The following is a 27291-nucleotide window of genomic DNA, read 5'->3' on the forward strand; positions in this document are numbered from 1 at the left end:
TCCCCTGCTCCCAGCACCTCTGCTTCTGTAACTTTTGCACAGACCTATAGAACCCAGTTCCAAAGACCAGCTCTTCTGGAACGCTTGCCTTCAGAAGGTTTCTACCCCTGAACAACGCCCCCCCCCCCGCCCCCGCCTTCGGTGGAACAGCCCACTGTACGGAATGGGCGCTAAGATGGCGGCCCCCATGGAGGAAAGCCTGGGCACAGCCATATTCCTCGCCCAACAACGCCACTCGTGGACAAAGTCTCTGCTGATCCCTAACTGCACCTTGCTCGGAGTGAGTAGACCACAGCATCACAGCCCTTACGATCGTGTGCGAGAACAACCACGCAGAAGGGGCACGGTCAGGGGTGAGGACAGGAAACGGAAGTGGCCCTCAGAGGACGTTTAAGTCCTGTTGGCGCGCGACGCTAAAGCGAGTGCATGAGGTTTTGTGGCGTGACAGTCATCAGTGATTTTTGAGGTGATGGCTTTGTTGGCTTTTGGGAATGATGAATTGTCAGTTTGTGAGGTCCATTGGTGGGGAGTTAAGGAATCTGGTGAATGGGAATCTGTGCAGGTCAGGGATAGGGGATTCTGGGGTGGTCAGGTTTTTAGATAGCTTGCTGCTTCTTGTTGTCAAGTCTTAATAGAGTGTGTGTTTAGGTTTTTCCTTATCAGTCTCCCCAGAGATTTGCTAATCTTATTAGCCTTCACAAAGAACCAACTTTTGGCCTTGTTCATCCTCTCTGATGTACCTTTGTTTTCTATTAATTTCTACTCTTATCTGTACCATTTTCTCTGTAACTTTTTAAGTCGAGACGTTACTTCATGAATGTTCACCCTTTCTTCATTGTTAAAAACCATGTAGAACGTGAATTGCTCTTGAAGAATCTCTTTAGCTGCATTCCACACATTTTGTACACACCATCTTACTATTACTGAGTTTTGTGTTTCTTTTTTGTTTATTCTTTACATTACTTTAATACAATGCTTTTGGCAGGGTTGACATTTTTATTACATTTTCTTATCCAAGGATATGGTATATCTGTGTGACTATTTTATATTTGTCAATTTTTGTTTAAATCATACTCGACCACCTCCTTAAGTATATTTTGTGTATTTCTTGCTATCATTATTAATGGATTTTTGTTTTCCCGTTTTCATTTGTTTGATTATTGTTGCCATTACAGAGGAAAAATTATCTGCTCTTATAATTTTATCTGGTATCCAGCCCCTTATCAAATTGCTCTGAATGCTAGTAGTGTCAGGTTTTCTTTGTGTAAAATCATATCACTGGCAAGGAAAGCCACATTTCTATTAACTTGCAACATTTATTCTCCTTGTTTCATCTCTCATAGAGCCAGCAAAACAATTTTGAGTCATGTCAGACATCCCTATCTTGTTCGTAATTTTAACGGCAATAGCGTCATCATTTTACTTTTTAGCATAATATTTCAGGGCTATGCTTGGTAAATGATTTTTTGTGATATTTAAGTGATTTACTTCTTCCCTAGTTTTAGTTGGAGTTTTATTAGTAATATCTGCAGAATGGTGTCAAATGCTTTTCTGGTGTAATTTAATAACAGCATGCCCCCCCATCTATTGATTAATAAATAACATTAATGTTGAATCATCTTCTGGAAAGAAGAGGTTAAGAGCTTCCTGTAGAAGAATTTAAGAGGGATTTCTCACCCTATAAATGGCAAAATAATTAAAGAGGGCAGAAGAGAGACCTTTCATTCAGGTTTCCAGGTTTCCTGCCTCCGCGGTCACCCACTAGGTCCCCATGGACAAGTCCTTCCTCTGTCCACCTCATAGGGCTTTAGCACCATTTGTTGCCCCAATTCTGCCCTCCCCACAAACCCCGATCTACCCTGAACCTGGAACTGAGGAGTAGGCTGCTAGGTAAGGTGTGAAGCTCCCTAGGGAGCCACCCCAGAATCAAGGACTCTGAGGTCATCAGTGTGACTTCAGATATCATGATTGTTTTCATAATCCACCCTAACACTCAGAGTGGGCGGTGCTGAATTTTGTGGTGTGAATGTAGAATGACACTGATGACATGGATACTGTCCTTTTAGGATTTCTTGGTGTCCCCGTGGAGCTGTTGAGTTTCCTCCTTACTGGAGGCTGCGGGATCTTCCATTCATTCTGACCGCAGCCCACATACAGACTCCCCTCCAGCTTTGGAAGGTGGGCTGAGACCCAGGGTGAACATGCCAGCTACTGGGAAATCACCCCAGAGGTTCCCTGCCCTGGTTCCAGGACAGCCTGGCAGATCCTTTGAGGTAAGGAGGAGGAGCCTACTTAACACATTTTTTCTTTTGTTTTTTTAAGGTAAATTTTAATTTTGAGATCATTGTAGATTCAAATGCAATGTACCATTTACACACTTTTCTCCAATGGGAACATCATGCAAAACCTTGGTACAGTATCACAACCAGGCTATTGACATATGGAACATTTCCATCACCACAAGGACCCCCTCATCTTGCCTTTTACATTTTTTTTAATGTTTATTTATCTTTTGAGAGAGAGAGAGAGATAGAGTGCAAGTGGGCGATGGGCAGAGAGAGAGGGAGACACAGAATCCAAGGCAGGCTCCAGGCTCCGAGCTGTCAGCACAGAGCCCGACGTGGGGCTCAAAGTCACGGACAGCGAGATCATGACCTAAGCGGAAGTCGGGCGCTTAACCCACTGAGCTACCCAGGCGCCCCTCATCTTGCCTTTTAGTAGCCACTTCCTTCCTCCCCCTACTCCCTCCTTGACTCCTGGCTGTCACTAATCTGTGCTCTCATTGTATAATTCTGTCGTATCAAGCATGACATAGGAATGGAATCATACAGTATGTAACCTTTTGGGACTGGATTTTACTCAGCGTAATTCTCCGGAGATCCATGCAGATTGTTGCATTTACGAATAGCTTGTTCTTTTTTCTTGCTGAGCAGTATTCCATGGTATAAATGTACTGCAGTTTGTTTAACCAACCTCTAGTTGAAGGGAATCTGGGTTGTTTCCAGTTTTTGGCTATTATGAATAAAGATCCTGTGATCGTTTGTGTAAGGATTTTGTAGGAGATGAATGACAATCGCTGGATTGTATGCTAAGTGCATTTCAAACAATTAATGGACTTAATTTCTGTAGTACAGTTTTAGATTTGCAGAATAATTGAGAAAAGAGTACATGCAGGTCCATTACCACTCTGTATTCCCCTACAGTTTCCCCATTATTCTTTTAAATGTTTATTTATTTTTGAGAGAGAGAGAGAGAGAGAGCAAGAGCGTGAGTGCGAAGGGGAGATGCAGAGAGAGAGAGAGAGAGAGAGAGAGAGAGAGAGAGAATGAGAATCCCAAGCAGGCTCCATGCTGTCAGCATAGAATCCAACGCAGGACTCAATCTCACGAACCATGAGATCATGACCTGAACCAACATCAAGATGGTGACCTGAGCCAAAATCAAGAGTCGGACCCATGTCCGACACTTAACCAACTGAGCCACCCAGGCACCCCTATAACTCATTTGTTTTTACCACTGAATAATATTCCATTGTATGAATGTGCCACAGTTTGCCTGTCCATTCACCTATTGAAGGACATCTTAGCGGTTCCCAGTTCTTGGCAATTATGAGTAAAGCTGCTATAAACATTTATATTCAGGTTTTTATTTTACTTTAGTTCTAATTTTTTTAGAGAGAGAGAGAGAGAGAGAGCGAGCATGTGTGTGCACGAGACGGGGAGAGGTAGAGGAGCCCAGTGCTGGGGTCTATCCCAAGACACTGGCATTGTGACCTGAGCCGAAATCAAGAGGCAGACGCTCAACCCACTGACCCAGCTGCCCCTATATGCAGGTTTTTGTGTCGATGTAAGTTTCCAATTCACTTGGGTAAATAACTAGGAGTGCAACGATAGGTCGTATGGTAAGACTGGCTTTGTGAGAAACTGCCAAGCTGTCTTCCCAAGTTCTTCACCATTTTGCATTCTCACCAGCAATGGACGAGAGCATTCCTGTTGCCCCACATCCTCATCAGCATTTGGTGTTGTTGGGTTTTTGGATTTTAACCATTCTAGTAGGTGTGTGATGGTATTTCCTTGTTTTGATTTGCAATTCCCTAATGAAAAATGATGGTGAACATAGTTTGTACGTGCTCATATGCCATCTGTATATCTTCTTCGGTCAAGTGTCTACTCAGATCTTGTCCATTTTTTAAATTGGGTTGGTTGTTTCCTTAGTGTTGAGTTTTAAGCGTTGTTTGTATATTTTAAATACAAGTCCCGGGGCGCCTGGGTGGCTCAGTCGGTTAAGCGGCCGACTTCGGCTCAGGTCACGATCTCGCGGTCCGTGAGTTCGAGCCCCGCGTCAGGCTCTTGGGCTGATGGCTCAGAGCCTGGAGCCTGCTTCGGATTCTGTGTCTCCCTCTCTCTGACCCTCCCCCGTTCATGCTCTGTCTCTCCCTGTCTCAAAAATAAATAAAACGTTAAAAAATAAATAAATAAAAATAAATAAATACAAGTCCCTTATCAGACATGTGTTCTGCAAATACTTTTCTCTCATTCTTAGGCTTGTGTCTTTATTTTCTTAATGGTGTCCCTTTTTTTAAAAAAAAAAAAGGTTATTTATTTATTTTGAGAGACAGAGCGAGCTTGGGAGGGGCAGAGAGAGACAGAGAGAGACAGAGAGAGAGAATCCCAAGCAGGCTCCTACGCTTGTCAGCTTGGAATCCCATGTGGGGTTTGATCTCGCGAACCGTGAGATCATGACCTGAGCTGAAATCAAGAGTTGGATGCTTAACCAACTGAGCCTCCCAGGCAGGCACCCCACAGTGTCTTTCATAGAGCAGAATTTTAAAATCTTAATAAAGTCCAACTTGTCAATTTTCCTTTTATGAATCATGCTTTTGGTGTTGTATTTTAGAACATCTCCAGACCCAAGTCACTTAGATTTTCCCTTGTTATTTTGTAGAAGTTTTATAGTTTTACATTTTGCATATATGTCTAATATCCATTTTTTTCTTTTATTTATTTATTTTTTATAAATTTTTTTTAACGTTTTATTTATTTTTGAGAGACAGAGAGAGACAGCATGAGTAAGGGAGGGGCGGAGAAAGAGGGAGACACAGAACCCGAAGCAGGCTCCAGGCTCCAAGCTGTCAGCACAGAGCCTGACGTGGGGCTCGAACTCACGAACTGCGATATCATGTCCTGAGCCAAAGCCTGACGCTCAACCGACTGAGCCACCCAGGCGCCCTCTTTTCTTTTTTTTTTTTTAAAGTTTATTTATTTATGAGAGGGACAGCACGAGTGGGGGAGGGGCAGAGAGTGAGAGGGGGAGACACAGAATCCGAAGCAGCCTCCAGGCTCTGAGCTGTCAGCACAGAGCTCAATGTGGGGCTTGAACCCCTGCAAGATCATGACCTGAGCTGAAGTCGGACGCTTAACTGACTGAAACACCCAAGCGCCCCATTCTTTATCCATTTATTTATTGATAGACACTTAGGTTGTTACTATAGTTTGACTATTATAAATAATAATGAAATAAGCATAGGGATATATATATATCAGTCCTCAGTTTGTTCTCTATAGGTAAGTGTCTCTCTCTTTTTTTTAAAACTTTTTTTTTTTAATGTTTGTTTATTTTCGACACAAGGACAGGGCGTGAGTAGGGGAGGGGCAGAGAGGGGGGAGACACAGAATCAGAAGCAGGCTCCAGGCTCTGAGCGGTCAGCCAGAGCCCGATGTGGGGCTCGAACTCACGAACCTCGAGATCATGACCTGAGCCAAAGTCGGACGCTCAACTGACTGAGCCACCCAGGCGCCCCTATAGGTAAGTGTCTCTTATGGTTGGTTAAGCATCTGACTTCTGCTCAGGTCATGATCTCGCATTCGTGAGTTGGAGCCAGCATCGGGCTCTCTGCTGTCAGCCCAGAGCCTGCTTTGCATCCTCTGTCCCCCCTCTCTGTGCTCCTCCTCCGCTTGTGCTCTCTCTGTCTCTCTCAAAATAACGAACATTAAAAAAAGAATCTCTTATGGTTTGCTTTCCTCTCTTTTTTTCCCCTTCCCCTATGTTCATCTGTTTTGTTTTTTAAATTCCACAGATCAGTGAAATCATGTGGTATTTGTCTTTCTGTGACTGACTTCTTTCGCTTCACATGTCATTACAAATGGCAAGATTCATTCTTTTTGAGGCTAATACTCCATTGTATATTTATACCACATCTTCTTTATCCATTCATCAGTCGGTGGACTCTTGGACTGTTTCCATAGTTTGGTTCCTGTTGATAATGCTGCTATAAACGTCCGGGTGCATGTGCCCCTTCGAATCAGTATTTTTGTATCCTAAGATCCATTTAGAGTTAATTTTTGTGAAAGGTATAAGGACTATGTCTGGAGTTTTTTTTTTTTTTTTTTTTTTTGCATATGGATGTCCAGTTTCCACCCAATTTGTTTTCTCCATTGAATTGCCTTTGCTCCTTTGTCAAAGATCAGTGGATTATATTTGTGAATCTATTTCCTTTCTTTTTGTTACACTGATATATTTATCTCTTCTTTCACCAGTACCATGCTCTTTTTTTTTCATTGAGGTATAATTGACTTACAGCATTATATTAATGTACAACATAATCATTTGATATTTGTATGTTTTGCACAACGGCCACCACAATAAAGCCAGTTAACATCCATCACCGTACAGAGTTATAGAATTTTTTTTCTTGTGATGAGAACTTCGAAGATGTACTCTCATAGCAACTTTTAAATATTCAGTACAGTATAATTAACTCTGGTGGTCATGCTGTACGTTACATCTCCGTGAGTTATTTATTTGACCTTTGACTTCACCCATTTTGCCCACCTCCTACTCCCACATCTGGCAACTGCCAATCTGTTCTCTGTACTGTGAGCTTGTTTTTCTTTTAGATCTCACATGTAAGTGAGATCATACAGTGTTTATATCTTTCCCTGTCTTGACTTATTTCACTTAGCATAATGCCTTCACGGTCCATCCACATTCTTGCAAATGGCAAGATTTCCCTTTTCTTTTATGACTGAATAATACTCCATTGTGTGTGTGCGTGCACACACACACAAACACACACACACACACACACACCTCATTTTTCTTTATCCGTTCATCTGTTGATGGACAGGCACCTCGGTTGTTTCCATATCTTGGCTATTGTAAATAATGCTTTACTGCACATGGGGGTGCAGATCTTTCTTTGTTAGTGTTTTTTTTTTCCTTTGGATAAATATTCAGAAGCGGAATTGCTGGATGATATGATGGTTCTATATTTAATTTTTTGAGGAACCTCCATACTGTTTTCCGTAGTGGCTGCACCGGTTTATGATCCTACCAGTGGTGGGCAAGGATTCCCTTTTCTTCACATCCTCATCGACATTTGTTATTTCTTGCCTTTTTGATACTGCCTAGCAATTCTAACAGGTGTGGGGTGATATCTTACTGTGGTTTCGATTTGTATTTCTCCTATGATTAGTGATTCTTTTTAAAAGTAGGCTCCATGCCCAATGTGGGGTTCGAACTCACAGCCCTGAGATGAAGAGTCGCACGCTCTACCAAATGAGCCAGGCAGGTGCCCCTAGATTACTGACATTGAGCATCTTTTCATGTACGTGTTGAGTATCTGCATGTCTTCTTTGGAAACTGTCTACTCAGATCCTCTGCCCATTTTTTTATAAAAATTTTTTTAATGTTATTTATTTTTGAGAGAGAGAGAGAGCGCACACGCGCGAGTAGGGGCGGGGGCAGAGAGAGAGGGAGACACAGAATTCGAAGCAGGCTCCAGGCTCTGAGCCATCAGCACAGAGCCCGAGGTGGGGCTCGAACTCACCAACCGTGAGATCGTGACCTGAGCTGAAGTCGGACGCTTAACTAACTGAGCCACCCAGGCGCCCCTCCTCTGCTCATTTTTAAATCGGATTTTTTTTTTATTTTGCCATTGAGTTGTGTGAATTATTCATATATTTTGGATATGAACCCCTTATCAGATATACGCTTTACAAATATTTTCTACCATTCGGTAGTTTGCCTTTTCATTTAGTTGATGGTTTCCTTTGCTGTGCAGAAGCTTTTTGCTTTGGTGTGGTACCAGTAGTTTATTTTTACTTTTGTTGCCTTTGCTTTTGGTGTCAAATCCAAAAAATCTTTACCGTGGAGCTTAGTGCCTATGTTTTCTTGGAGTTTTATGGTTTCAGGCTTTAGGTTCAAGTCTTTAATTCATTTTGAGTTAATTTTTGTGCATGGTGAAACTTTGAAAAAAAGTTTCATTTTTTTGCATGTGGCTGTCCCAGTTTTTCCAACACCATTTATTGAAAAAACTGTCCTTTTTCTTCACTGACTATTCTTGGGTCCTCTGACGTAAATTAATTGGCCATATGTGTGTGGGTTTATTTCTGAGCTCTCTATTCTGTTCCATTGATCTGTGTGTCTGTTTTTATGCCAATGCCACACTGTTTTGATTCCTATAGCTTTGTATTATAGTTTGAAATCAGAGAGCATGAGGCCCGCAGTGTTCTTTTTTCTCAAGATGGCCAGTCTGTTGTAGTTATTACAAGTTTTGTACATAGTTTGTTAGATTTATACGTAAGTATTTCATTTTTTTGAGTGATTATAAATGGTTTTATATTTTTTTTATTTTGGAGTCCACATTTGCATTGCTAACATAGAAATACAGTTGATTTTTGTATTATATTTTGTTTCCTGTGACTTTGATGAATTCAATTATTAGTCCCAGGAGTTTTATTTTTTGTAGATTTTTTTGTGATTTAAAAAACATTTTTTTTGAGAAAAAGAGTACGTGTGTGCATGGGGGAGGGGCATAGGGAGAGAGAGAGAGAGAGAGAGAGAGAGAGAGAGAGAGAGAGTCTTAAGCACACTCCATGCCCCATGGAACCTGATGTGAGGGCTCTACCTCACGACTGTGAGATCATGACCTGAGCCAAAATAAAGAGTTGGACGCTTAACGGACTGAGCCACCCAGGTGCCCCAAAGTTTTGTGATTTTTCTACATAGACAATCATATCATCTGTAAATAGGGACTTTTTCTTTCTTCTTTTTTATTCTGTACGCCTTTCATTTCCATTTTTTGCCTTATTGCACAGGTTAGAACTTCTAGCACTACGTTGAATAAGAATTGTGAGAATGGACGTTCTTGCCTTGCTGGTTAATCTTGTCTTTCACCATTAAGTGTAATGTTAGCTGCAGTTTTGTTTTAGATGCTGTTTATCAGGTTTAAGAAGTTCCTGTCTTTTCCTGTTTCTATTCATATTTTTTTTTGTAGGAATGAATATTGAATTTTGTCAAATGCTGTTTTTTACATGCGTTGATATGATCATGTGATTTTAAAAATCCTCTTAATGTGGTGGATTACATGGATTGATTTTTGAATATTGAACCTGCCTTGCATTCCTAGAATAAACCCCAGTTAGATATGGTGTATAATTCTTGTTTTTTTTTTTTTTTTTTTTTGAGAGAGAGAGGGCACAAGTGAGCGAGGGGCAGATAGAGAGAGAGAGAGAGAGAGAGAGACAGAGAGAAAATCCCACAAGGGGCAGAGAGAGACAGATAGAGATACGGAGAGAGAGAAGCGAGGCTCACCCGAAGCGGGGCTTGAACTCACCTGATGTGGGACTTGTGGGACTCGCCTTCACCCAGTGTGGGACTCACGAACCATGAGATCATGACCTCAGCCAAAGTCAGATGCTTAACAACTGAACCACCCAGGCGCCCTATAATTCTTTTAATATATTGCTGAGTTATATTTGCTAATATTTTGTCAAGAATTTTTGCCTGCATATTCATGAGTGTTATTGGGGTGTGGTTTTCTTTTTTATACTGTGTTTGTCTGACTTTGTAATCAGGGAATGTGTTAGCTTCATGTGGCTGCCGCAACAAATTGCCACACACTTGGTGGCTTAAAATGACAGAAATGTGTTCTCTCGCAGTTCCGGAGGCCTTAAGTCCAAAATAAGTATCACTGGGCCCAAATCAAGGTTTTGGCAGGGTTGTACTCCCTCCAGAACCTTCCTTGCCTCTTCTAGCTTCTGGGGGCTGCCCCTGTTCCTTGGCCTTCCTCATTCCATTCTTATGGCCACCAGCATCTTCGAATCTGTCTCTGTTCTGGCTTTACATCACTGCCCTCTGTGTGTGTGGCAAATTTTCTTCTACGTTCCTCTTGTTAGGGTACATGTGACTGCGTTTAGGACCCACCTGGATAATTCAGGATACTCCTCTCATCTTGAGATCCTTTATCACACCTGCAAAGACCCTTTTACTCTTGCCATTTTTTAGAGGTGATATCCACAGGCTGTCAGGATTAGGATGCGGATATATTTGGGGGCCCCCTTTTAAGCTTATCACGGGTAAATAACTAGCTTTGTAGAATGAGTTAGGAAGAATTACTTCCTCTTCTTTTTCCTGTAAGAGGTTTTGCAATTGGTGTTAATTAAAAGAATTTGACAAAATTCTCCAGGAAAACTGTGTGGGCCAGTGATTGATTGATTGATTGATTTCTTTCTTTCTTTCTTTCTTTCTTTCTCTTTCTTTTCTTTTTCTTCCTTCCTTCCTTCCTTTCCTTTCCTTTCCTTTCCTTTCTTCCTTCTTTCCTTCCTTCCTCTCTCTCTCCCTCCCTCCCTCCCTTTCTTTCTTTTTTCCTTCTTTTCTCTTCTTTTAAATTATGGATTAAATTTCCTTAGTAGTACTAGGGCTATTCAAATTATTTCATTTCAGGCAATTTGTGATAGTTTGTGGGTTTTTTTTAGGAAGTAGTTCATTTTATGTAAGTTATCAAATGTGTATATGAAGAATTATTTATAATTTTATTATCCTTTTGATGTCTGCAAGGTCTGTAGTGATAGTCTTTGTTTCATTCCTGATTCTGGTAACTTGTGTCTTCTCTGTTTTTCAGTCTTGCCAAAAATTTGTCAATTTTATTGATCTTTTCAAAGATTTATTTCACTGATTTTTATCTATTATTTTTCTGTTTTCAACTTAACTAATTTTTGCTCTTTTATTTAAAAAAATTTTTTTTAATGTTTATTTTTGAGAGACAGAGAGAGAGAAAGAGATGGGGCATGAATGGGGGAGGGGCAGAGAGGGAGACACAGAATCTGAAGCAGGCTCCAGGCTCTGAACTATCATCACAGAGCCCGATGAGGGGCACAAAATCACAAACCATGAGACCATGATCTGAATCAAAGTCGGACGCTTAACGTACTGAGCCTTCCAGGTGCCCCTATTTTTGTCTCTTTTCTATTTCTTTCCTTCTGCTTGCTCTGGGTTTATTTTAGTCCTATTGTTTTTCTTTTTTAAAAATTAAAGTATTGAGGGGCGCCTGGGTGGCTCAGTGGGTTAAGCGGCCGACTTTGGCTCAGGTCATGATCTCACGGTCTGTGAGTTCGAGCCCCGCGTCGGGCTCTGTGCTGACAGCTCAGAGCCTGGAGCCTGTTTCAGATTCTGTGTCTCCCTCCCTCTGACCCTCACCCGTTCATGCTCTGTCTCTCTCTGTCTCAAAAATAAAATAAATGTTAAAAAAATTTAAAAAAAATAAAAATTAAAATATTGATATATAACATTGTGTAAGTTTAAAGTATACATATGTTTGATACATTTATATATTGCAATATGATTACTACCGTAAGTTTGCTAACATCTCAATCACATCACATAATTATCATTTCTTTTTTGTGGTGGGAACAATTTAAGTCTAGTTTATTAACAACTTTGAAGTTTATAATATTGTTTCCTATAATCACTTGCTGTTCCAAGTTTGTACCCTTAAACAGCATAACCTCAATATGGTTTCTTTTTCTAGGTTTTTGAAATGGACCTTAGGTTTTTCTTTTTGTTTATTTTTTTATTAAAAAATGTTTAATGTTTATTTGTTTATTTATTTATTTTTTTTTTGAGAGAGAGGGAGAGAGAAATGTCAAGCCCCGACTCACAAACCGTGAGATCATGACCTGAGCTGAAAACAGGAGTCAGACGTTTAACCGACTGAGCCACCCAGGTGCCCCGGGACCTTAGATTTTTGGTTTGAGACTTTCCTCTTTCAAATGTATGCATTTAGTGCTATACTTCCCTCTCAGCACTGCTTTAGATGTGTTCCACAAGTTGTAAATGTATGTTCATTTTCATTTAGTTTATTGTATTTTTAAAACTTCCTTTGAGACTTTCTCCTTGTACCATAGATTATTAGAAATGTGTCATTTGGCTTCCAAGTGTTTGGAGATTGTTTTGTTATCTTTCTTTTTTTAAATGTTTGTTTATTCTTGTGAGAGAGAGAGAGACAGAGAGAGAGAGAGAGAGAGAGGGGGAGAGGAGGGGCAGAGAGAGAAGGACAGAGGATCCAAAGTGGGCTCTGCCGTGACAGCAGAAAGCCTGATGCGGGGCTCGAACTCAGGAGCCAAGCTGTGAGATTACGACCTGAGCTGAACCAACTCAACCAACTGAGCCACCCAGGTGCCCCTCTCTTGTTAGCTTTCTGCTCTCTTGTTAGCTTTCCATTATTGATTTCTAGTTTCATTCCAGTGTGGTCAGGGAAAATTGCTCATTTTCTTTTCTTTTTTAAAAATTTCTATTTGAGAGAGAGAGAGAGCATGCAAGCGGGGTAGCAGGGTAGAGGGGCAGAGGGAGAAAGACTCTTTTTTTAATGTTTATTTATTTTTGAGAGAGAGAGAGAGAGAGAGAGGGAGGGAAGTGGAGGGGCAGAGGATCTGAGGCAGGCTCCGCGCTGAGGGCAGAGAGCCCAATGTGGGGCTTGAACTCACAAACCACGCGATCATGACCTGAACTGAAGTCGGATGCTTAACAGACTGAGCCACCCAGGCGCCCCAGAGAGAGAAAGAATCTTAAACAGGCTCCACGCTCAGCGCAGAGCCCAATGCGGGGCTCTGTCCACGACCCTGGGATCACGACCTGAGCTGAGGATGCTCAACCAGCTGAGCCACCAGACGTCCCCAAATTGCCCATTTTCTGTTTTTTTTTTTTTTCCAGTTTCATTAGCTTTTGCTTTTGTTTTCTACATTTAGGATTGATTTGTCTCTTTGGATGAATTGGCGTTTTTATCATTAGATGTCTTCTTTCTGTCTCTGGTAATTTTTTTCTCTGAAGTCTACTTTGTCTGATATTAGTATAGCTACTTCTGCTTTTCTTTGTTCAACTTTATTGAGGTATAATTAACATTATTTCTGCTTCCTTTTGATGAATGTTTGCATGATATATCTCTTTTCATACTTTTACTTTCAACCTGCCTATATTGCTATATTTGAAGTGACCTTCTTTCAGATACCATACACTTGGGTCCTGTGTGTAATTTTTTTTTCCAATTTCTGTCTTTTAATTGGTGCAGTTAGACCATTGACGTTCAATGTGAGTAATGATAAGTTAGGTCTTATTTTATTTTTTCTTCTGTGTTTGTTCTGTTTCATTTTCTGTTTTATTTTTCCCCATCTTCCGGTCAGTCATAGGAACATTTTTTAGAATTCCATTTTGATTTACTTAGAGTGTTTTTGAGTGTATCTCTTTGTATAGCTTTTTATTTATTTTTTATTTTTATTTTTTTGTTAAATAAAGTCTACCCCCCATGTGGGTCTCAAACTCATGACCCTGAGATCAAGAGTCACACACTCTGATGACTGAGCCAGCCAGGTGCCCCTGTATAGCTTATTATTATTAGTGTTATTATTAATGTTTATTTTTGAGAGAGAGAGAAAGAGAAAGAGAGAGCAAGTGAAGGAGGGACAGAGAGAGGGAGACACAGAATCCAAAGTAGGCTCCAGGCTCCGTGATGTCAGCACAGAGCCCAACATGGGGCTCGAACCCACAAACCATGAGATCATGACCTGAGCCGCAGTCATGACCTGAGCCACCCAGGTGCCCCTATTTATCCATATTTTTGTTTCCTGCATCTGTTCTTTCTTTGTGATGTTCCAAGATTCCTTCTGTTATCTTTCATTTTCTGTTTAGGGGACTTCCTTTAGCCATTCTTTTTAAGGTAGATCTGCTCGGGACAAATTGTATTAGGATTTTTTTTTTTTTTTCCGCCTGAGAATGTCTTTATTTCTCCTTCATTCCTGAAGGATATTTTCATTGTTGATAGTTCTTTTCTTTCAGCTGAAAAATGATGTGCTACGTCCTATGGCCTCTATGGTTTCTGATGTGAAATCTGCCGTCATTCAAATTGTTTCTGTAGGTAAGGTGTCATTTCTCTCTCATGGCTTTCAATATGTATTTTTTTAAATCTCTGGTTTTCAAAAGCTTAACGATAATATATCTTAGTGTGGATTTCTTTGGTTTTATCCTGTTTGGGATTTGTTCTGGTCCTTCAGTCTGTAAATGTATTTGTTTTGCCAAATTGGGACATTTTTATTCGTTATTTCTTCATGTACTTTTAAAGCCTCACCTCTTTCTCTTCTCCTTCCTGATTTCTGATGGCAAGATGTTGGTTCTTTTGTTATAGAGCTTTGGGGCACATCCCCCCCCGCCAGTCTATTTAGTCTGTGCTGTTCAGACTGGGTAATTTCTGTTCTGTGTTTCACTTCATTCATTCTTTCCTCTGTTTCCTCTGTTCTGCTGTTGAGGTCATCCATTGAGTTTTTTATTTTAGTTATTGTATTTTTCAGGTCTAACATCTCCATTTGCGTCTTCCTGGTATCTTCTCCTGTTTTCCTGAGATGCGCTCATTGAAGTGTTTTTGTGATGGCTGATTCAAAGTCTTCATCGGACAGTTTTCTCTGTTACCTCAGTCTTGATAGCAGTTGATTTTTTTCATTCAGTTTGAGATTTTTCTGGTTCTTTTTAGTTTTTAAATGTTTATTTTACAGGGGGGGGGGTGGGCAGAGAGAGAGGGAGACACAGAATCTGAAGCAGGCTCCAGGTTCTGAGCTGCCGGCCCAGAGCCCGACACAGGGCTCAAACTCACAAGCTTGTGAGATCATGACCTGAGCCGAAGTCGGACGTTTAACCGACTGAGCCACCCAGGCGCCCCTTTTCTGGTTCTTGATATGAGTGATTATCCATCGAAACCGTTAGACATTTTTGATATGATGTTACGAGATTCTGGTACTTATTTAAACTGGTTGTAGCTGGCTTCCTCTAACTTCAGTGCAGCTGGGGAAGAAAGGATGACATGTCACCACTACCAGGCAGCAGAATAAGCCCAGGTTTCCCAGTTGGCTTCCCTTGAACCCGAGGTAGAGAGCTTCTCGTTAATTCTGGGCAGGCGTCGGGTTCCAGCTTTCCATTGTATCTTTCCAGACACGTCTCCTGACTCTCGGAGGCTAGACCTCTGATACCACTACTCGGTAGGACGGGGGAAGGATGCCTCATTACTGCTGATTTGCGATGGACGTCCAGGCTCCCCCTGGTTTCTTCACTGACGGCACTGAGTGAGGAGGCTCCTTGCTGCCCAGAAGGGATGAGCCTCAGCTCCCTGCTTGTCTTTTGTGATACCACTCCACTGTTGTAGGGGGTATAGCACTTTGTCAAAGCCACAAAGAAGTGGAACTATATGCTCCCCACTTGGCTTTTGCTGACGGGATGGAGCCGGGACCCATAGGTTTTCGTGCTTTTCTCCCACGTTGCTTGACTGGAATAAGTTGGTTATTATTTCAGTTTTCTGGGAGCGCCTGGGTGGCTCCGTCGCTTAAGCATCCAACTCTTGATTTCACCTCAGGTCGTGATCTCACGGTTCGCGAGATCGAGCCCCGTGTCAGGCTCCATGCTGACATGGAACCTGCTTGGCATTCTGTCTCTCCCCCCCCCTCCCCCCTGCTCATGCTCTCTATCTCTCTCTTTCTCTCTCAAAATAGATAAATAATTATTTAAAAAAAATTTTTTTAAGTGTATTTATTTTTGAGAGAGACAGAGCATGAGTGGGGAGGGGCACAGAGAGAGGGGGACACAGAATCCGAAGTGGGCTCCAGGCTCCGGGCTGTCCGCACAGAGCCCGGCGCGGGGCTCGAACTCACGAACCGTGAGATCAGGACCCGAGCCGAAGTCAGACGCTTAACCGACTGGGCCACCCAGGCGCCCCAATAAATAAATATTTTTAAAAAATGCTTTCTTGCTAGGTTGTCCTTTTCCTGGTCCTTTGACCAGATAAAGCACTTTCTTAGTCCATTGGAATTTTTGGGTTGCCTCCGTCTCCAGCACCTACTCTGGGATATATGTGGTATAAAGAAAACTCAGGGGAATCACTGCTATGTTGTTCCTGGAGTTTTAAGTCCCCCACTGATCTGCCTCATCTCCAAGTGGCACAGTCTTCTTCATTTTATTTTCTTTTTAAAATTAAATATATTTTATTATGACCCAGACAGGGAGCACCACAGGTAGGAAGGAATTATTATTATTTTTGACTACTGAAATATATCTTATTTATTTCTTAAACTTTTTAATTTGAGTATAGGTGACACCTGGTGTTACATTACTTTCAGGTGTACCCCATAGTGAATTAGCGGGTTTATACATTAAGCTGTGCTCACCACCAGCCTAGCCTCCTTTTTTTGCCATACGGCGCTATCTGTATTCCTTATGCCGTGCCTTTTTTAATGTGGGTGTAGTTGACACACAGAGTTACATTAATTAGTTTTACGTGTTCAGCATAGCGGCTTGACACGTTTATACATTATTCTCTGCCCATCACAAGTGTAGATACCATTATGCTGTGCCTGTTACTCCCGTGACTTCATCGTTTCATAACCAGAAGCCTGTGTCTCCCACTCGCCTTCACCCATTTTGCCCATTCTCCCACCCCCTCCCTTTGGCAACCACCAGTTTGTTTGCTGTATTCATAGGTGTGATTCTGCTTTTTGTTCGTTTATTCATTTGGGGTTTTGTTTGGATTCCACATATGAATGCAATCCTCTGACGTTTGTCTTTCTCGGTCTTATTTCACTTAACCTAATACCGTCTAGGTCCATCCATGTCACAAATGGTTCGGTATCATTCTTTTCTATGACTCTGTAATACGCCATTGTGTATGTACCACATCTTCCTCATCCATTCATCTGTTAGTGATCACTTGGGTTGCTTCCATATCTTGGTTAGTGTAAATAAGGCTGCAGTACACATGGGGGTGCATGTATCTTTTCAAATTAGTGTTTTCATTTGCCTTTTCTTCATTTTCACTTCATTCCTGTAGTAGAATTACTGGGTCATATCGTATTTCGATTTGAAATCTTTTTTTCAGTAGGCTCCACACCCAATACGGGTCTTGAACTCATGACCCTGAACTCGAGAGTCACCTGTTCTACCAACTGAGCCGGCCGGGTGTCCCTCAGATTTTTTGAGGTACCTCCATACTGTTTTCCACAGTGGCTGTACCAGTTTACATTCCCACCAATGGCGTGTGAGGGTTGAGAGCTTTTCCTCTAAGATCAGGAAGAAGACAAGGATGTCTGCTCTTGCCACTTTAATTTAACATAGTACTGGAAGTCTGAGCGACAGCAGTCCTACAAGAAAAGGAAATAAGAGGCATCCATATTGGTAAAGAAGAAGTTAGGGGCGCCTGGGTGGCTCAGTTGGTTGAGCGTCCGACTTCAGCTCAGGTCATGATCTCGAGGTCCGTGGGTTCAAGCCCCGCGTCGGGCTCTGTGCTGACAGCTCAGAGCCTGGAGCCTGTTTCAGATTCTGTGTCTCCCTCTTTCTCTGACCCTCCCCTGTTCATGCTCTCTCTCTCTGTCTCAAAAATAAATAAATGTAAAAAAAAAAATTTTTTAAAAAAATAAAAAAAAAGAAGTTAAACTGTCATTTGCAGATGACATGATGCTGTACATAGAAAATTCTCTTCTTTGTTTTATATATAGTGTCCAGGGTTCTTAGATGTACTTAGCAGGAGGACTAGGGAAGAGTACATTTACGTGTATTTTCCTGGAAGCAGAACTCAGCGTACTTTTTCTTAAGACAATGAAAAATACAGAATTCATTTTCAATTCAGATTAAAATTACAGAACTTTACTTCTTTTGCTTATTTATTAAAAATTTTTTTAAGTTTATTTATTTATTTTGAGAGAGAGCGTGAGCTCAAGCTGGGGAGGGAGAGAGAGAGAATCCCACACGCAGGCTCCACATTGCCAGCATGGAACCTGACGTGGGGCTCGAACCCACGAACCGTGAGATCATGACCTGAGCTGAAACCAAGAGTTGAACGCTTAACCGACTGAGCCGCTCAGGCGCCCCTATTTATTTATTTTAAATGCTTATTTATTTTTGAGAGAGAGAGCGCGAGTGGGGGAGAGGCAAGGAGAAGAGGGGGACAGAGGATCCCAAGTGGGCTCTCCACTGATAGCACTGAGCGTGATGTGGGGCTTGAACCCACGAACTATGAGATCATGACCTGAGCCAAAGTTGGACGCTCAACCGACTGAGCCACTGAGGCACTCCCCCCCAAAAAGAGTTTTAGAGTAACATACTTCTAAGCAAAGCATGCCATCTGAGAGGAGAATAGTGATATTGGGTGTACGAAATGCTACATAAGGAAGCTGATGGAGGTTACTGGCGTCACGCCTTTTGACTCTTTAGGCTTCTGACAGCTGGTTACCTTATGCAGGGAGTTTGCAACCAGTTAGTTGTTTATCTTTTGACTCTTCCGAGTTAGAGTGGGTTTCTCTTCCCCCCAGGGGAATATGTAGATTGTAGATGATAGGTTATAGAATTATAGGTTATAGAATAATTTACTTTTAATTTTTTTTTAACGTTTATTTATTTTTGAGACAGAGAGAGACAGAGCATGGACGGGGGAGGGACAGAGAGAGAGAGAGAGAGAGAGGGAGACACAGAGTCTGAAACAGGCTCCAGGCTCTGAGCGGTCAGCACAGAGCCCGACGCGGGGCTCGAACTCACGGACCGTGAGATCATGACCTGAGCTGAAGTCAGCCGCTTAACCGACTGAGCCACCCAGGCGCCCCAAGAATAATTTACTTTTAAATGAAAACTTCGTCAACATACACCATTATGTTAGTTTCAGGTATACGACGTATTGATTCAGCAGTTCTACACATTACTATCTGTCACCATACATTATTGCAGTATTAACTATATTCCCTATGCCGTACTTTGTATCTGTGTGGTGTATTTATTTTGTAATTGGAGGTTTCTAACTCTTAATCCCCTTTATCTGTTTTGCTCATTTCCCCATCCACCTATACTCTGGCAACTACCAGTTTGTTCTCTGTATTTACAAGTCTGTTTGTTTTGTTTTCTATGTTCCATATAGAAGTGGAATCATACGGTACTTGTCTTTCTCTGTCCGACTTATTTCGCTTAGCATAATACCTTCCAGACCCATCCATGTGATCGCAGATGGCAAGATCTCATTCTTTTTTATGGCTGAGCAGTGTTCTAGTATGTATGTAGATATACGTATAGATCTACCTCATTTTCTTTATCCATTCATCTACGGGTGAGCACCTGGGCTGCTTCTATATCTTGGCTTGTGTAAATAATGCTGCAATAAACATAGGGGTGCGTATATCTTTTCAAATTAGTGTTTTCACTTTCTTTGTGTAGATACGCAGTAGTGGAATTACTGGATCGTATGGTAATTCTATTTTTAATTTTTTGAGTAATTAAATTACTGTCTTCCAAAGTGGTAGTAAAGTTTTGGAGCACCACCATACTGTTTTCCACAGTGATTGGACCAATTTACATTCCCACTAATGGTGCACCAGGATTTCTTTTTCTCCACACCCTTGCCAATACTTGTTATTTCTTTTCTTTTGGGTACTAGCCATTCTGACTGCTGTAAAGTGATATCTCATTGTGGTTTTGATTTGCACTTCCCTGACGATGAGGGATGTCGAGCATCTTTTCATGTGTTTGTTGGCCCTCTGTCTGTCTTCTTTGGAAAAATATCTATTTGGATCCTCTGCCCATTTTTAATTTTTTGAATAATTTTTTAATGTTTATTTATTTTATAGAGGGAGACAGAATGTGAGTGGGGGAGGGGCAGAGAGAGAGGGAGACACAGAATCTGAAGCAGGCTCCAGGCTCCGAGCGGTCAGCACAGAGCCTGACACGGGGCTCGAACTCACGAACTGCGAGATCACGACCTGAGCCAAGGTCGGATGCTTAAGTGACTGAGCCACCCAAGTGCCCCATTCTGTCCATGTTTTAATCGGGGGTTTTTTTGGTATTGAGTTGTTTAAGTTCTGTATGTATTTTGGGTATGACATCTCATTTACAAATATCTTCTCCCATTCGATAGGTTGCCTTTTCATTTTGTTGATGGTTTTCTGTTCCATTGCTTCATGTGTTTTAACTCACACCCAGTAAACAGGATTAAAGAAATATTTTAAAATAGAGATTAGCTGGGGGCACGTGGGTGGCTCGGTAGGTTCAGCATCTAACTTTGGCTCAGGTCATGATCTCATGGTTTGTGGGTTCGAGCTCTGCATCAGGTTCCATACTGACAGTGTGGAACCTGTTTGGGATTCTCTCTCTCTGCCCCTCCCTGACTTGTGCTTTCTCTCTCTCTCAAAATAAATAAATAAACTTAGATTAGTTGGAAAACATAAAGCAGTCCTATTTCCCCAACAGAATTTTTTTTTTATGTTTTTATATTCCAGTTAGTTACCATACAGTGTAATATTATTTTTTTTAAGTTTATTTATTTATTTTGAGAGAGAGAGAGAGAGAGAGAGAGAGTGTGTGTGTGGTGGGGACAGAGAGAGGGGGAGAGACAGAGAGAATCCAAGCAGGCTGAGATCATGACCTGAGATCATGACCTGAGCCGAAACCAAGAGTTGGAGGCGTAACCGACTGAGCCACCCACGTGCCCCCGAGTATACTCTCTAATACCCCCAGTAGAATTTTGGTTGAATTAAATCATGAGAGAAACAATGATTAGTGAGTATATTGTTGTAGTCTTACTACATCACCACCTCTGTTGAGTAGAATTTGCATTCCATGTGTTTTCCTCTTCACCATCATCTTGAGTCCTTAATCTGTTGCCCTTCCTTTCTGAGGTCTTTACCCATGCTTTTCTGACACTCTGTTCTGGTTGGTTCTTTTTTAGTTTTTTCCTGGGTTACCAGATGGTGCACGACTTGAGTGTCCTGACAATGCTCTCAAATAAGTCTGTGCAGGAGGAACATTACTAAGTTAGAAATTGCTAACCAATATCCAGATGACAAGTCATGGGTAAAGTACTGCCCCCCATGGTGTCCAAATGTCTCCATTGGAAGAGTGTCCCATGAATGTAGCTGGTCTTTCTGCCTGTGCAGCAAACTGCCGTGCTTTTTCTCGATCAGAGTTGGGAGGGAGCTGTTCTATAAAGGAAGAACCATCGGAAGACAGAATTGAGTTACTGCACTAGTGTTTCTTTCTCTTGCATCAGACTCTTTTTTGATCTTCTGGACCTGTGGCAACACTTCCAGCCTCTGCACTGCCGACAGTGGCTCCATTGGCCTCTACCTCTGGACCTACAATTCCGTTCTGACTGTGCCTTTTAAGTCATTCTTCCTTTTTTCTTGCAGGGTGGCAAACATTTACAGTCAGCTAGCTCCCTCAGCCAGTTTCCTGCCTGTAAAATTTTGGAAGTCTGACATCCTTGTCTCAGTTTTTTAAATGTTTACCAGTTTATTAAAGGATATGATAAACGAGCCAACAGCCAGATTAAGAGACACATAAGGCGAGGTATGGGGAAGGGATATAGAGCTTCCATGCCCTCTCTAGGCACATCAGTCTCCCCACCTTTCTACGTGTCCACCAGCCCGGAAGCTCCCAGCGTTCTCTCATTTTGTCCTGTATCCATGCCTTTCAGTTCGAGCTGTCAGTGTTTCTGAACATATAACGTTCACAAAAGCCTTGTGACTCCCTCGTGTGTGTCCTCATTAGACAGAAGGGCCCCCAAAGATCTTTACTGGATAGTCTCATCTCTATTCCTGGATTTGGCTGAGATGGTTCAGTGGATCCATGAGTCACACACCTAATCTCTTCAGGAAGAGATTGTCTGGCCACACCCTTGGCTTTCCACAGCTCTAGTTTCCAACAATGAATTTTCCGAGTTTAGCATTCATCACAGATGGGTAGGCTGAGAATATACCGGATCATTAACTGTTGGTTCTTTTTTTGCTTAACAGTTCCTTACTCAATACGTTCCTTTTGTCTTACCTTTTACTATGAGCAGCAAGACAAAAACAGGCTACACCTTCAATGGTTCACTGGAAAATCTTTCAGCTAAGTTATCCAGGGTCATTCCTTACAAGTTTTAGTTCCCACAGAACTATAGAACACAATTCTACCGAGTTTTCCTCTACTGTATAACAAGGATAGTCTTTCCTTCCGTTTCCAATAACGTGTTCCTCATTTTCATCTGAAACCTCACCAGAAGCACCTTTAATGTTTCTGTGTCTGTTACCATTCTGTTCGTGATGCATGTATTCTCTAAGATGATAGAAATTTCCCTTGCCATCTTCTTTTTTAATTTTTTAGTGTTTATTTACCTCTGAGAGAGAGAGGGAAAGAGCATGGTGGGTGGGGGTGGCAGAGAGAGAGGAAGACACAGAATCCGAAGCAGGCTCCAGGCTCCAAGCTGTCAGCACAGAGCCTGATGTGGGGCTCGAACTCATGAACTGCCTGCCAGATCATGACCTGAGCTGAAGTCGGATGCCCAACCGACTGAGCCACCCAGGCGCCCCTCCCTTGCCATCTTTTTCACCTCCTTCTGAGCCCTCTCCAGCAGTGCCTTTCACGTCTGTATTTCTTCCAACAGTCTCTTCAGGGCAGTCTAGGCTTTTTCTCTTGCTTGACTCCTTCTTCCAGCTCCTTATGGTTATGGGTATTCCTTGGTTTGTGGCTGTATCACTATAATTTCTGCCTCTGTCTTTACACGACCCTCTCCTTTGTGTCTGCCTTCTCTTTGTATAAGGATTGCTTGTCAATGGATTAAAGGCCCAACTGGGTACCCTGTATCAGTCATAGTTCTACCAGAGAAAACAGAGCCACTAGGGGATATATATGTACATTAACAGATTTATTGCAATGGGGAACCTGGGGTGCTTCAGTCGGTTAAGCGTCTGACTTCGGCTCAGGTCATGATCTCATTGTTCGTGAATTTGAGCCCCACGTCGGGCTCTGTGCTGACAGCTCGGAGCCTGGAGCCTGCTTCGGATTCTGTGTCTCCCTCTCTCTCTGCCCCTCCCCAACTCGCACTATCTCGCTCTCTCAAAAATAAATAAACATTAAAAAATTTTTAAGAAGAGATTTATTGCAAGAAATTGGATTAAGTGATTGTGTGAGTTGGCTAATCAAGTCCCAAATCCATAGAGTGAGCCAGCAGGAAGGGCAAAGTGGAAGCTGGCAGGAGCCAGACATTGCCATCCACAAGTAGAGTTTCTTCTTCAGGGAGACTCCAGTTTTGCTCATAAGGCCTTTCCACTGATTGGATAAAACCCACTCCAGATTATCAAGGATAATCTTCTGTATTAAAATCAACTCATGGTAGATGTTAAATACATCTATAAACTAACTTCACAGCAACGCCCAGATTAGTGTTGGATTGAGTACCTGGGGATGATAGCTAGCCCACTTGACACATAAAACTGACCATCACAGTCCAGCCCTTGTCAACTTGGCGCCCACACACGTCACCCTAAGCCATACCCAGTCCCCAAATAAAGACAATAACAAGATCATCCTTCTGTCTAACATGATGCAACCATCCTGGTATTTATAAATACATTCTTCTCTCCATCCCATATTCCCGTCGCCCTCAGCAGGCACCTCGCTGGGTCACGCTTCTTTACTTAGTGCGGTGACCTAAACCTTCATTCCTTCAGGGTCCGTCTATTAATAGTTGCCTGAATTGGGTTGTATAGTTGTCCGCTGACTTTAATCACACAGCAGGAGAGCATGCCTCAGGGGGCCTTCTATATTTCAGGCATATGCCTCCATACCTCCATGGTGTATCAGCAGACTCCGTCTCCCTAGCCAACACGGGAACTCCCTTCCTTGCCTGTTGCTTCAGAGGCATGAGAAGCCCAAAGCTTCTGGGTGGCAGTCTTAGGTTCCAGTGAAATGGAATCACTCTTATGTTTTTTAAAATTTATTTTATTTATTTTGAGGGGGAGAGAGAGACTCCCAAGCAGGCTCTGCGATGTCAGCGCGGAGCCCAATGTGGGGCTCGAACTCACCAATCGTGAGATCACGACCTGAGCCCAAACCAAGCGTTGAGCCACCCAGGCGCCCCAAGCATTCATCCCTTTGGAACTGAGATCTCTATACCAGCAGAGCATAAAGGTCACACGGATGAGCAGGAACATTTTTGCTCACTGATCATTATGGGCAATAGTCAGTGATATGCCGTTCCCATTTCCCCCCTCTGAATTCTGGATCCGTGACTCCTGTCTCTGGGAGAAACAGTACCATATATTAGATGCTGATTCCGAGGCTGTACAGCCTCCTGGTGGATATCGTCTCAGCTCTGCAAGGTATTATCACCTAGTTAGAACTGCAGCTGAGCCTTCAAAAGGCCATTCTCCCATGCTGTCTTTATCAGATAGGTAATTTGCAAATCCTTTCCCCAGTCTTGGATTGTGTTTTCATTCTCTTCATGGAGTTTTGCCAAAAAACAAGACATTAATTTTGATGGAGCCTAATTTACAATTTTTTTTCTTTTACGGATCTTGCTTTTAAGTGCTGTATTTGGGAGACGTTCACCTAACCCAAGATCACAAAAATTTTCACCATGTGGACGCGGCCCAGTGTAATCCACCTGCCACCAGGTAGCTGGCTGATAACCCCAGAGTGTGGGGCCATGTCAGAGACTCAGTGTTGGTCTCTGCTGCTGGCACCTTGGCCACTGTGCTGTCGCTGTGGCCAGGTCAGCCTTGGTGAGTGAGAGTCTGTGTCGCTGGTTCCATATATAGCCTCCATCCCTGTCACCATGGTCATTTGGTTCATGAGCCTACTGGGCTCCTGTCTCCATTAGTACAAGTTGCATACACTTTCAAAATCATGTCTGAGTGTGGATCATAATGGCCAAAGGCATCAAGAGAGCTACTGTTCCCTTTTGCGAAGGTGGCACCAAAGGCGAGGAAGGAGGCTCCACCCCCTCCCAAAGCTGAAGCCAAAGCAAAGGCTTTGAAGGCCAAGAAAGCAGTGCTGAAAGGCATCCAGTTGCACAGAGAAAGACCCACACGCCACCTCCCTTCCGACGGCTCAAGACACTGCATCTCTGAAGGCAGCCCAAATACCCTCAAAAGAGCACCCCCGGGAGAAACAAGCTTGGTCACTATGCCATCATCAGCTTCCCCCTGACTACCGAGTCAGCCATGAAGAAAATAGAGGACAACACACTTGTGTTCATTGTGGATGTCAAGGCCAACAAGCCCCAGATCAAACAGGCTGTGAAGAAGCTCTATGACATTGATGTGGCCAAAGTCAACACTCTGATCGGGCCCGATGGGGAAAAGAAGACATATATTCGACTGGCTCCTGACTATGATGCTTTGGGTGTTGCCAACAAAATTGGGATCATCTAAGCTGAGTCCAGCTGGCTAAATCTAAATATAAGTTTTTTCACCATAAAAAAAAGAGCTACTGCTTTTTACAATTGAGACTGCTTACTTTTTTTCAGCATCTTATTCAAATATGACCTTCTTTGGGGTAATTTTGTAGATAGGAGCTTAGCAATACCTATAGATGTGGAGCACGCACCCTGCAAAATCCCAAGTAATCTGATCAGGTGCTGTGTTTTTTGTTTAGTACCAGGGGTTGACAACGATGGTGTTTTTTTTAAACGTCTTCACTTACTTTAATAACACTACATTTACCATGTTATCACCATGGGATGTGAATTTAGGTTAGACAAGAGAAATTTCACAAGTGCAGTAACACGTTCTGGAGTATACCAAAGTTTGTAATGTCTGACCAAAGCAGCTTGCTCATAAATCATTGGTCGCTTCCGTTTTAGGTAATTTATTAGCATTTATGGTTCTTACAGGAAAAATAAACATACTTCGCATGTTTAAAAAGTGTTTTTCATTTGCCTTTGCATTAGCACTTAAAAGATAGCTTTCTATTTCAAGAGGACTTTATTTATTTTTAATAATGTATTTATTTAGTAAGCATGAAGTGCAACAGTGATTTCAGGAGTAGATTCTTTAATGCCCCTCACCCATTTAGCCCATCCCCTCTCCCACAACCCCTCCAGCAACCCTCCGTTCTCTATATTTAAGAGTCTCTTATGTTTTGTCCCCCTCCCTGTTTTTATATTTATTTTTGCTTCCCTTCCCTTATGATCATCTGTTTTGTATCAAGATGACTTTAAAATTACTCTTTTCTTTAAAAAAATTTTTTTTGTTTGCTTATTTATTTTGAGAGAGAGAGAGCAAGTGGGGGACAGGCAGAGAGAGAGGGAAAGAGAGAATCCCAAGCAGGCTTCGTGCTGCCAGCACAGAGCCCGTCGCAGAGCTCGAACTCAGGAAACCGTGAGATCATGACCTGAGCTGAAACCAAGAGTTGGATGCTTAACCAACTGAGCCACCCAGGTGCCTGGCATTTAAAATTATTCTAATATAACAGCAGCATAAATATAATTCTGCACTCACAAACAGCTAAGCTAAGCTAAGATCCATAATTAAGTTATTCCATGTTTGCAAGTACGATCCTGAAATAAATACTACTTCTAAGGAGCCCTTTATCAGCTTTTTAGGTTTGGTTTAAACACATATACACACATTTTTGGTTGTGGGGAGGCTTATGATGTTATATTCCACGCACTGTTCTGAAAGGGGCTTCAGTAGCCAACCCTTCAATAGCCCAAAAAACTGAAAATACTTCAGGATTTGCATGTTGTCCTCTTCAGAACTGATTTCATTGGAAGAGTTGAAGAAGCTGAACATTTTACCACTATCAAGTGCATTTGAAAGTGACGTTTTTTTGGTGCTAATTTGACTCCCCTGGGGAACTAGGCACTAATAATTTAGTCACCAGCCAAATCAAGCCTGTATAAAAGGAAGCCAATATTCAATTACCAGGGAATTGACCCATTCTAATGATTTTTCTTTTCTTTTTAAGTTTATTTATTTTTGAGAGAGAGAGAGAGAGAGAGTGTGTGTGTGTGTGTGTGTGTGTATGAGTGAGCAGGGGAGGGGGAGAGAGAATCTCAAGCAGGCTCTGCGCTGTCACCATAGAGCCCGACGCAGGGCTTGAACCAACCAACTGTGAGATCATGACCTGAGCCAGAATCGAGAGGCAGATGCTTGACCAACTGAGCTACCCAGGCACTAATGATTTATTTTGAACATGAACATATAACCTTCAAATGAGATGTCTAACCACCACCACCAAGAC

The 27291-nt window shown here is 42.2% G+C and overlaps 1 pseudogene; it reads left to right on the forward strand.

Annotated features, from left to right (window-relative positions):
- Positions 1–175: 175 nt before the first annotated feature.
- LOC125931276 (60S ribosomal protein L23a-like) lies at positions 176–25956 on the forward strand (annotated as a pseudogene).
- The last annotated feature ends 1335 nt before the right edge of the window (positions 25957–27291 follow it).

Source organism: Panthera uncia, chromosome X (assembly GCF_023721935.1).
Source record: "Panthera uncia isolate 11264 chromosome X, Puncia_PCG_1.0, whole genome shotgun sequence".
Taxonomy (NCBI): Eukaryota; Metazoa; Chordata; class Mammalia; order Carnivora; family Felidae; genus Panthera; species Panthera uncia.